Source organism: Mustela lutreola, chromosome 5 (genome assembly GCF_030435805.1).
Source record: "Mustela lutreola isolate mMusLut2 chromosome 5, mMusLut2.pri, whole genome shotgun sequence".
Classification (NCBI taxonomy): Eukaryota; Metazoa; Chordata; class Mammalia; order Carnivora; family Mustelidae; genus Mustela; species Mustela lutreola.
Genome location: NC_081294.1, coordinates 85,408,234 through 85,420,422, shown reverse-complemented (window position 1 = coordinate 85,420,422; position 12,189 = coordinate 85,408,234). Strand labels below are relative to the sequence as shown.

The following is a 12,189-nucleotide window of genomic DNA, read 5'->3' as shown; positions in this document are numbered from 1 at the left end:
AGCAATGCATGATTATTTATTAATATTATCAATCATGTTTTCTATTTTCTGAATCTTGTGATGTTCTGACAACCTAAAAACCTTGTTGACCAAGGAGAGAGTGCACCTCCCAAGGCTAGCCAATTCTTGGAGCTAGAAAGGGTCTTAGCCAGGATCACCCCTTTCATATGCAAATAAACCAATCCTGAGTTTATAGCAAAGACCCCTTTTTATCTAACTCTCAGACATCAAGCTAAATGTCTTATGTCCTAAATCATCCCAGGAGCCAGGTACCAGGCAACTGGAGACCACCCCTATAGCCCAAAGCCCCCTAGAATTATTCAAAGGAGCCAACTCTAGGCTGTGTACTTGGCCCTGCCTTGCCTTTCCCATGGAAACTCCAATAAAGTCTCTGACCTAGGCTTTCCCCTCATTCCTGCTTCTGGCTCCTGACAGAAACTTGGTGCTCCTCATGTGGCCTTGCACGGCATGATGTGTCCCTTTCTCTCAGGAGATGTAATAAATCGTCTTCCAACAACACTGAACTCTGTGTGTGGTCACTCAGTTACCTCCATAAATTAAAATCCCATGGTTGCAAATAAGACAATAACCATTACAACATTTAACTTCATTCTACTGTCTCCCACCCTTTGTGTTAAATATGTTCTCATGTATTTCACTTCTGCATCCATTATAAACACCAAAACATTATTTTTACAATTGCTAATATTTTTTATAGTACAGTGCTAGTGATGAATTCCCTCTGCTTTTGGCTGAAAACATCTTTATTTCACCTTTGCTTTTTTCCAGTGGTATCTTTGCAGGATATAGAATTCTAGGTTTGCAATTTTTGTTTTTTCTTTCAGCACTTTAAAGATGCCATTCCACACTGGGGAGGGTATGTGCTATGGGGAATGCTGTGAAGTGTGTAAACCTGGCGATTTACAGACCTGTACCCCTGGGGATAAGAATATATGTTTATAAAAAATTAAAAATTAAAAAAAAATTGTTTAAAAAAAAAAAGATGCCATTCCATTGTACTTTGGCTTTCATGAGTTCTACTAAAAAGTCAGCCATAAATCTTATTAATGCTCTTCTATCCCCCACCATACAGATTCCTACTTTTATGATTTTTCTCTTGATTATTGGACATAAGCAGTGTGACTATGATATATTTAGAGTTGTTTGTTGTTATTTTTGAACACATATGCATCCTCTTTGAGGTTCACTGAGCTTCTGAAATCTGTTAACTTTTTCTACCACTTTTGGTTATTTCTCAAGCATCACCTTTATAAGGAATGCCTCATAACTATTTTCTCTTTCCTCTCCTCCTAGAACCCTAATTTCACATATGTTATGATGTAGGAAAGACATGAGGGTTCAAAGCCAATGGCCAAGAAAGAATTCTTGAGATGTTTTTGGTGCAAAAAGTTGATTTTATTAAAGCACAGGGACAGGGCTTGAAAGAGCTGGGCAGAAAGAGCTGCAGAAGGATCATGAGGAGTGGTCCATTATATATCCTCAAGTTGGGAAGGGGTTAGGAATAGTGTGAGTCTCTAAGGGATTTTGGAAGCAAGGTTTCCAGAACCTTGAGGGAGCTAACTATTGTTGGGAAAAGGTCATTTATTACTGTCTAATAAAACCTTAGCCATGAGACTCTTCATACGTATATTGGTGGGCCATATTCTTGGGGGATGACTGTCAACATGTAACTTGGGGTTTACAATTAAAGGAAGTTTCTAAAGGAATTTTTATACATTAAAGTGGACTTACAGGACACTGGTGGGATAGGGGGAAGGTAAGGCTAGGATTGCCTTTTGCCCTTAGCAAAGTATTAACATTGAGGCAGTTGAGTCCCTAGAAGAATGTCATTCTGCCTCTTTCAAGGACTTGTCAGTGGTCTCTAGATAGTAAGGGAATTTAATAATTTTTCTTCTGCCTTTGTTTTCCACATCATGTTAGACTCTCTGTACCCTACATGTTATTTTATGTGCTGTGCTTCTGCCTGCCAATATTTTTTTTTATCTGTGATTCAGTTAGAATAGTTTTTAATGAACTGGCTTTAAGTTCACTAATCTCATCTTCTCTTATATTACAACTGCTATTAAAGTCATTCAATGATTGTAGTTTCAGACATTTTTCAATTATAATATACTCATTTCATTATTTTTATAGATTCCAACTGTCAGATAAAAAAATTTTTAAAAACTTATTTATTTGCCAGAGAGAGAGAGAGAGAGAGAGAAAGCAAGCACAAGGAGGGGGAACAGCAGACAGAGGGAGAGGGAGAGCAGGCTCCCACACAGGGCTTGACCCTGGAACCCTGGGATCATGACCCAAGCCAAAGGCAGATGCTTAACCAACTCAGCCACCCAGGAACCCCCAAAAAATTTTTTTAAGAGAGAGCACACAAGCGGGCAGGGATGGACAGAGGGAGAGGAAGAGAATCTCAAGCACACTCCAGGCTGATCAGGAAGCCTGATCCAGCATGCGATCTCATGATCTGGAGATCATGACCTGAGCCAAAACCAAGAGTTGGATGCCTAACCAACTAAGCCACTCAGGTGCCCCAATAAAATTCTTTGCCCATTTTATTCATCTTGCCCTCTGTTTTCCTGAGCATACTTAAGATAATTCTCTTTCTAAAAAAATCTTTTATTTATTTATTTTAGAGAGAACATGAGTGGGGGAAGGGGCAGAGGAAGAAGAAAGAGAATCTCAAGCAGATTCTGTGCTGAGTGCAGAGCTTGACATAAGGCTTGATCTCATGACTCTGAGACCACAACCTGAGCCAAAATGAAGACTCAGGTGCTTAAATGACTGAAACACCCCAGCACCCCTAAATAATTAAAGTCCTTATTTACTAATAGTTCACCTATAGATGAATCTAGTTCACCTATAGATGAAACTATCTATACTATCTCCTGGAAGTATTTGACCAAAGCAAAACTATGATGAGGTGCTGAAAAGAGGTGACTCCTCTGGGAAAATCATAATGAATTATACAAATGAAAAAGAAGATGAATACACTAAGAAAGATGTGACCTTTCACTGGGACCTCAGGTGAGAAAATTGTATTTTTTGTCCAAGAAACCAGAACCTGGTAAAAAGAAATCCACCAGGGAGGCAAGAATTTGAAACAAAAACAGATAAAGTAGGGTGCCTGGCTGGCACAGTCAGCAGAGCACAGGAGTGTTGATATTGGGGTCATGAGTTTAAGCCCCACATTGGGTATAGAGATTACTTAAAATAAATAAATTTTTTTAAAAAACACATAAAGTATTTTCTGCTGACTCACATAAGAGTCACATTCCAGTGAAGACAGCACTGCCAAATATGCCACTTGGACAGTAGGGAGACCAATCTACATGTAAAGCCAGACTCAGAGGTGCAGAAGACAATTTCACCCAAGTGCCAGACTTCAGAACTAACTAGGCAGTATGCTTTAGTTTGGACAAACTAACTGGCACTAAGAAAAATAGGGCCAGGAGAGGGGCAGGGCTTATGGGATGACAGCCTTAAGAACTTCTAGAAGGGGGGCGCCTGGGTGGCTCAGTGGGTTAAAGCCTCTGCCTTTGGCTCAGGTCATGATCCCAGGGTCCTGGGATCGAGCCCCAAGTTGGGCTCTCTGCTCAGCAGGGAGCCTGCTTCCTCCTCTCTCTCTGCCTGCCGCTCTGCCTACTTGTGATTTCTGTCAATCAAATAAAGAAATAAAATCTTAAAAAAAAAAAAAAAAACTTCTAGAAGGGCTGAAGAAAGAGATTTTAAAATTAGGTTTGGGCAGCCTGAAGCTCAGGTTAAGAATCTCTGAGAACATACAGAAAAGGAATTGCTATATAACTGTGGTAAGGAGTAGAGTAGCTGTCTAACCAGTGAAATTCATTCTAACACAGAGACCTCACATGACTAGGATACTTGATCTGGGGACAACGAAGCCAGGACAAAGTCAAACTAGTTATTAGTAGAACTCTAGCTTAGAATTTATAAAATAAAGCATCAGTGCCACTAAAAGCATCTGTTTCCAGTTTTCAAATACCAGTTCTTTGAATATTCTTTTTCACTGTTACTAAGAAAGGCTGCTTGTAAAAGATCTTAGCGTAGCCTCCAGAAAACAAATGAGAAAAGGTGAGTGAGGCAGCCATGGCCCAAATTGTAGTGCACGTGGATTTATTATGTTTTTTCTCTCCTAACTCACACTAGTAAACCCAAAAGTTGCACAGATTTTGACTTAGAACCAGTCATTTTAGGATAAGGATTTCAAAGACAAGTCACCTGCACTCTTCCAAAATGCCAGAGAGGGGATACTTTTTTTTAAATCACTTACTTAATCTCTATGTGGAAGACAGAATTTGGAGACTAGTGGGGATATACACATACGATTTTTATTTAACTGTACAATGGAATTAGGACTTTGCTTCAAACCACCCTCTGCTTAAAATTACTATCAGCAAGTCTTATTCAGCTTGGTTGTGAGTGCCCTCTCCTCCCCACCTGGCTGATATCTCTGTTCATTCAGAGTCCCTGTGGGCAAAGGGGACTGGTAACACTGGCAGGCAAGACCAGCACCTTGGAGAGGGCGGGGTGGGGAAGGATTGGGGAAGGAGCTAAAATATAGAGCAAAATGCTAGAAACTAAATGGTAAAAATCTAAGATTAGTCGGTTTCAAGAAATACACAAACAAACAAAAAAAAACTGCCTAGGAAAGAGGGAAATACACTGGGTATGAATAAAGAGAAATAATACTATGGTAATAGGGGAAGAAAATACTCCATTTATTAAAGAAAAGATGGGGTTTCTGGGGACCTAAGTAGCTTTGCCCTTCTGCTTGTGGTTGCCAACTATAAAAGTCTGTGCTAAGGCAGAGAGAAATATTTCCTTTGCACTTTTAACATTAGCATCCTAACATGTCTAAATAAATGCCAACATACTGGACATCCCAAAGGGAATTGGCAGACTGACTGCCCAACTTTAGAAAACCACTGTGGAGCAAGGGATGTAGGTCACTGTATATAAAACTTCTTGGAATGACTAACTAAGTAAAGAATGGTATGTCCATGTGAGGTAAAACTGTAGCTACTGAAAGATCATGATTTCATAAGATAATTAGTGATTTGGGGCAAATGTTAGGATACAATGTTAAATGAGATAAAGGTGATGGGACAGAGACAATGCAATACATAGGCTACACTGTTTCCTCCTTCTGGACCTACAAGGAGACCGTATTCCCAGTCACCATAGGATTATTGGGATCATGTGATTGTATTTTTCATCAATGGGAATGTGAGTAAAAATGTATCACATTCTAGTGAACCACTGCAAATTTACCAAGTTACCACTCCTGTATACATGGTTGATAGCATACAACTCCAAAGATTGTGATTTTCAAACTTAAAGAAGCAGCTCTGAACTTTAACTCTTGCTGAAAGAAAGCTGATCACAACAGCTTGACCAGCAAGGAATGGGCTGAGAGCAAGAAACTCAACTTTGTTGCATTCAGCCATTAAATATAGGTTTAGTTGTTAGGGCGATGAATATATGAGGACTAATTTTGTCTCAGGGTTATGAGTTCAAGACCCACATTGGGTGTAGAGATCACTAAAAATAAAATTTTTTAAAAAGTATACATAAAAACATATATATATACATATCTATATATATAGTGTGTGTTTAAATATATATACACAGCTACTGTAAGAGCACATACCATAATGTTAGTGTTTTCTATTACAAAAATATTAAAATTCTCTATTCAATATAAAAAATTTCTAATTTGGGGGCTCCTGGGTGACTCAGTTGGTTAAGTGGCTGACTCTTAATATCTGCCCACGTCATGATCTCAGGATCCCAGGACAGAACCCGGTGTCTCAGGCTCTATGCTCAGCAGGAAGTCTACATCTCTCCCTCTTCCTCTGCCCTCCCCTCACCACCCTCTTAAAAAAAAAAAAAAAATCTTTTAAAAATTTTTCTAATTTTATTGTAACAAACAGGGATTAATTTTCTAATTAGGACTATACAATAAATGTCACTGATGAAAAAGTCAACAGGCGAGGCTCGGGCAGACCCTGAATGAACACTGGTTGATGAAATGTACTCTCACCATGAGTACTGTGATTGCCATATTGGAGCAAAGGGGGCATGTGACTGTCACTGCTCTTCCCAGAAGGCCTACATATTTTACAGTGATTGTACCTCACCAAAGTCAGTCGGGAACATTGTCTAAATGCTTAACTTTGGTGAAAATGATTTTCGCAGTTCCCTGTTAGAATTGTTTTGTGCGTTCCACCAGAAATACAACCTCCAATTGGTCTTTGAGTTCAATGCTAATGTTACAATCTAGAATACAGGAGAGCTAGAACAATACAGATGCTTCCTAAATGGTTCACATATATATTCCTCCAAGATGAAATAGAAACCACAGATAAAATAATAATACAGAAATATGGGTTATAATGTTGGGGAAAACGGAGCATTTATTGGTCTCTTCCAAGTACTAGGAAATGTGGTTTGTTTGTTTTTTAAAAGATTTTATTTATTTATTTGACAGAGATCACAAGTAGGCAGAGGCAGGCAAAGAGAGGGGAAGGGAAGTAGACTCTCCGCTGAGCAGAGACCCCCCTCCCCATGCGGGACTCGATCCCAGGACCCTGGGATCATGACCTGAGCTGAAGGCAGGAGCCCCAAAACATGGTTCTTGATGGATACAACTTTAGCATCCAGATTTGCCATATGGGAAGAAAAAAAAATCCAACCCCTGCATCCATTCATTCCAAATCCACAGAGCTGAACACTCTGAGAGAGAGGATCCTGCCTCTCAACAGGGCAGCCTGCTACTTGCTAAGAGCTTTTGTTAACTGCAGGCCCTTGGTGCCTCTTCTTATAAATTCTAAGAAACCTATGACTGACTAGGCTGCCCTCAACAGCTGCTCTGTTTTCATCCGCACCCTGTGATCGGACATTCGAGCAGGTGCATTACACACTGCCCTTCAGCCTTTCCCTTTGTTATTTTTCAATAGGACCAGCTTCGTTTTACATTTGGGACAGGAGGTTACTTTACCATAGTCTGAAGATACTAATGGCTGCTCTTTTTGTTTTCTGTGTCATAGAGGGAAAAAAAGACCCGATAGATCGTCCCAGTTTAACAGAGAAGCCTGAGGTTATCTTAACAGAGGATTCCCCTGTTAAACACAGGGCATAAAAGACCTTTGTGCAAGCTGCAGCCTCATCATTTAAAATAATAAAAGCAACAAGAACAAACACAGAGATGTATGAACTCTCTCTTTCATTGGGAAAAATTCACAGTATACAGTGAGGCCATCCTCACACTGACTTCTTTGCAAATCGCCTCAAGAGACCTACTTTAGGAGAATTTAACTACTACAATCTAAACATGTGTAGGAGTCCCACCCCACCAGAAAATACTGATCCCCAAATGATGATAAATCGACATAAGCAGAATTATGAGAAATCTCGCTTAGGAAACGGATTTGCACAACAGTAAAAGAAACAGATATATTTTTGCTTGTGAACAAAAGCAGCACAGGAGAACTGCTCTTCAAAGAGGCATCCCTGACCAACCAATTTAAAGCACCCCCTCACACTCCAGAAAAATACACTCAAATCTCTGTGCAGAACTTATAACGCATGGTCTGAAAACGTTTATATTTTGTTTATGGTTTTATGTTCAGCCTCTCCCCTCCCCATTCTGTGCAAGCAGGGGCCTTGTATGTCCTACCCACTGCTTCGAACCCAGAGCTGTGCCCAGCACTTAGAGGACACTCGTCAAATATTGACTGTGGAAGAGGACAGACAGATAACTACTGTATTTGGGTACAGTTAAATTCTAGTAACAGGAGGCCTTTTAAAAAAAATCTTCCATTACTGGTTTGTCTCAGATTTATTACTCCTTTGAAATATATGTTCACACCAGGAACAGGAGTTGGAAAGAAAGCTAAACTGTTTTTTTTTTTTTTTTAAGATTTATTTGAAAGAGAGAGCGTGTGTGAGCACAGTGGGAGGGATGGACAGAGGGAGAAAGAGAGAAACCCAAGCAGACTCCCTGATGAGTGGGGAGCATGATACGGGGCTCCAACTCACAAGGCTGAGATAATGACCTGGGCCAAAGTCAAGAGTCAGACACCTAACCGACTGGGCCACCCAGGCGCCCTGAAAGCTGAACTTTTAACAATCTATTTAGTCACTACTTGAGGACAAAGACACCAGTTTCCCTCATTCTTCCAGCCAGGCTACTTTCAGAGACCTTCTCTGCACTCCCAGCAAGGCTGCCAGTTAACCGAACTTGCCCTCTCCAGACAATTGAAACTCGTGCTCTCTGTGAGAAACTAAGCCAACTGTCACTTTCTTATCACTTTCTTAGGTAAGCACCTCCCAAGAGGTGACTGGTTCATAGAAATTAGACACAGTCTGTGGTCCTCACACTCCAAATGGCTTCACACTTCTTTCAGTCTCCAAGCCTTACTTCTGCTCCCCACTCCCAGTGCTAGCTCAGTTTGTACCTCCCGGCATGTACTTTGGGCAGGGAATTCTGCCTAAACACCACCACAGAGGCTCCAAGGTTTATCTAAGAAAGTTCTCTGTGCATTCCTCCATCTTCTGAGGACTCTGTCCCCTCAGCTTACTCTCCTTTCTAAGCAGTGGCCCAAGGGGGGCCTCAAAGACTTTTCTTGGCTCTCTCTTAACATTTAATAAACAGAGAACAGCATAGGTGTGAAAGTCCAGGTTAGAATCATAGACTTGGGTTTAAGTCCCATTTTCCACTTACTAGCTCTGTATCTTCAAGCAAGTTCCTTACCCTTGCTCAAGATTCTCTCATATGTTAACTGGGGACAGTAACTGTACCTATCCCATACAGTTGAAGTGATGGTTAAATGCTATGATAAATAATTGTGCACCATGACAAAGCATAAGGAGTCAACAACTGCTAGCAGTAACAAGTTCCTGTGTGCTTCGGCCCATTACCTCTCTGATGTCATCTGCTGCTCCTTGTCACTCCTACTCCAGCCACACTGTCCTCCTTCCTCCACAGGGAAGACCTGCTCATGCCTCAGGGCCTTTTCACTGTTATTTTCTCTGGCTAGGATGTTTTCTCCCCAGATGCCCATGTGGCCAACTCCCCTACCTCCTCGAGTTCTTGCCCAAATCTTCCCCATGCACTTATCTGACCACCATATTAAATAATGAAGCCTGTCCGTGGCACTTCCAGCATCCCAGTCCCTCTATCGTGTCTCTCCCTGCACTGCCACACCCCCCAGAAGCTCCGGGAAGACAGGGATGTTTGTCTGTTCTGTTCACTGATGTAATCCAACTTCCAAAACGATAGTCTCACTTAGGAAGTGATGTAACTTTGCTCCCAGAGTGCTCAGACCCTGTTCTAGTGTATCCAGCCCTTCCGATTTTCACATGTAATAGCAAAAACCATTTTTCAGGAATCACTTAGGTTCCTTGCTTTTTAATTTTCAAGCCATCTGCATATGAAAAATGCTATCTTTAAAAAGAGGAAACACATACCTAGAGTTCAAAATTCAGAAGATCAATGAAAGTACAGTAAAAAGTCCCTCCCTCTCTATTTCTGTCCCCCACATCTTCTTCCCAAAAGCAACCTGTGTTACCAGTTTCTTGTGTATCTTTCCAGGGAAATTCCATGCAGATATAAGGACATACGTGTATATATATATATATATTTTTTTTTTTTAACACAGTGGCAACATATTTGACATAGTGCTTTGCACCTTGCTTTATTTTATTTAACACTCTATTTTGAAAATCCTTCTACATCAGTCTGTAAACATCCACCTCATTCTTTTTAGTGGCCACATAATATTCTGTGTTTTAGATGTCCCTTATTACACACTATCAATGTTTTACTTTTAACACGGACATTGTGATAAATACCTTTTTATAAAGTAATTTTGCATTGATATAGAATAAGCATCTGGGAATAGAAATGCTGAGCTGAAGATTACATTCATTTTAGATGTTTACAGATCTTGCCAAATTACCTTCCAAAACAGCTGTACCAAATTACTCTCACCAAAAACATATGAGCCCTATTTCCCTGCAGCCTTTTATCAAAAGTATAGACTGCTATCAGATTACATATAAGATAATATCTCATGATGCTTTTAGTTTGGGTTTTTCTTATTTTGAGTGAATTATCATACGGACCGTTCCCTCCTGACACCTCTGATCTACATGGCAATTCTACCACCTAAAGGGAAAGCAGTGAAGAGAGCATCAGGTTATCATCCTGGTTTGAAGAGATTCTTTCAAGGCCCACTAAAACAAGTCACTAAGTCTCCCCTATTTCAGAAGAGCTGGAGACTGGACTGGCCTCCAGCAAAATGCTACTGTGCTGACTCCTCTTTGACTTCTTCCCAATGCCCAGTTCTGATCATATATTATGTCGATCAGCAAAATTATAGCAGGTCCTATGTTAGCCACACTGGATAGCCATGCCTTAGCTAGAGAAAAATGTACTAAGAGCAGCCTCTAACTCACACTGAGCACTCAATGCACACACTATATGCCTTATTTAATCCTCACAACAATTTTCTAGGAGACTCTTATTATTTTTTAACAGCCAGGGAAATGGAGGAATAAAAAAGTTGAGCGACTTGCCCAAGTATACAGAGCTTGTGTGTTGCAAAATTGGGATGCCAAGCCAGGTGCTGACTCCAGAGCAGGAGCTCATCACCACTACACAGTATCACCTGTGCCAGGCAGAATGCCACTGGCGGGTGTGAGTTGGGAGAGAAAGCACATGTGTGCATGAGGGAAGAGCAATGCACTAGAGTATGCGCCCAGAAATCTTGATGAACTGGCAAGTGGCAAAAGAGCAGAAAAGCAGTAAACCAAGAGATGGTCTTTTCTAGTGGTGCCAATTACTAGTGGACATTTAGATGTGCAAGTCAAAAGTCTGGCTTTAAAACCTGGTGAGGGGGGCGCCTGCGTGGCTCAGTGAGTTAAAGCCTCTGCCTTCAGCTCAGGTCTATGATCTCAGGGTCCTGGGATCGAGCCTCGCATCGGGCTCTCTGCTCAGTGAGGAGCCTGCTTCCTCCTCCCTCTCCTGCCTCTCTGCCTACTTCTGATCTCTGTCTGTCAAATAAATAAATAAATAAATCTTTTTAAAAAAATAATAAATAAATAAATAATAAAATCTGGTGAGGGGTGCCCAAGTGGCTCATTGGGTTAAAGCCTCTGCCTTCAGCTCAGGTCATGATCTCAGGATCCTGGGATCGAGTCTTGGATCAGGCTCTCTGCTCAGCAGGGAGCCTGCTTCCCTCCCTTCTCTCTCTGCCTCTCTGTCTCCTTGTGATCTCTCTCTCTCTGTCAAATAAATAAAAACTTTAAAAAAAAAAAAAAACCTGTGTTGAAAATTTCTGCTTTGGGGGCACCTGGGTGGCTCAGTCTGTTAAGTGTCTGCTTTCAGTTCAGGTCATGATCCCAGGTCCTTGGGATCCCTGCATCAGGCTCCGTGCTCAGCAGAGAGTCTGCCTCTCCCTCTCTGCACTCACACTGTCTTTCTCAAATAAATAAGATCCTTAAAAAAAAGAAAAGAAAAGAAAAGAAATTCCTGCTCTTTACTAAATACCAGAAAAGCTTGTCTGACTTTTAATACCTTAAATACTTCTCAATCTGGGCACTTAAGAACATTAATAGAAAACATATATAGTAAATATAATTTTTAGTGACATATAAATTCTAGTGACTTAAAATATAAAGTGAGCTTAACGACCATTTGAGGCACTAACAAAGCTGTCCACCTCTAAGTACCAAGCACAACCCTCTTACTCTGCTAAACAAGGTACTGTTAGCGAATGTATTCTTCCTACCTCCATCACAGTCCAAGAGTTGGGGCAGGATGATGGTGGGAGCTTTCAACTGAGGCTGGAATGTCAAACTGGAAGAAAACAACAAGATAACTTCAGTTCAATTATCCATCCTGCAGATTTCAAAAACCACACCTGAAAATAAGCAGGGCCAAATCATGGTTAAGTAGCTTTTATTATAGAAGCCTGGGCTTAATTAAGTTCTACACCTTTAAAGTATTTTAGATTTACCTAGTGCCTTAAAGGTGCATTGTACCTAGGTCTCAGACAAGAAAAGAGAAATTTAAAGACCCTTAATAGGGAAAATAAGGCCTTAAATTGCACTGGATTGTTCATACCACAAATACTGCACCTAAATAGCCTC

At 40.7% G+C, this 12,189-nt stretch overlaps 1 long non-coding RNA gene across 1 annotated transcript in view; it reads right to left on the bottom strand.

The window, feature by feature from the left end:
• The window catches only part of LOC131832238 (uncharacterized), a 40,738-nt gene that overhangs the window by 26,063 nt on the left and 2,486 nt on the right, over nt 1–12,189 (bottom strand). The window contains exon 2 of the long non-coding RNA XR_009353955.1: nt 11,829–11,896. This is a non-coding gene — a long non-coding RNA (uncharacterized LOC131832238). The remainder of the gene's footprint in view (nt 1–11,828; nt 11,897–12,189) is intronic.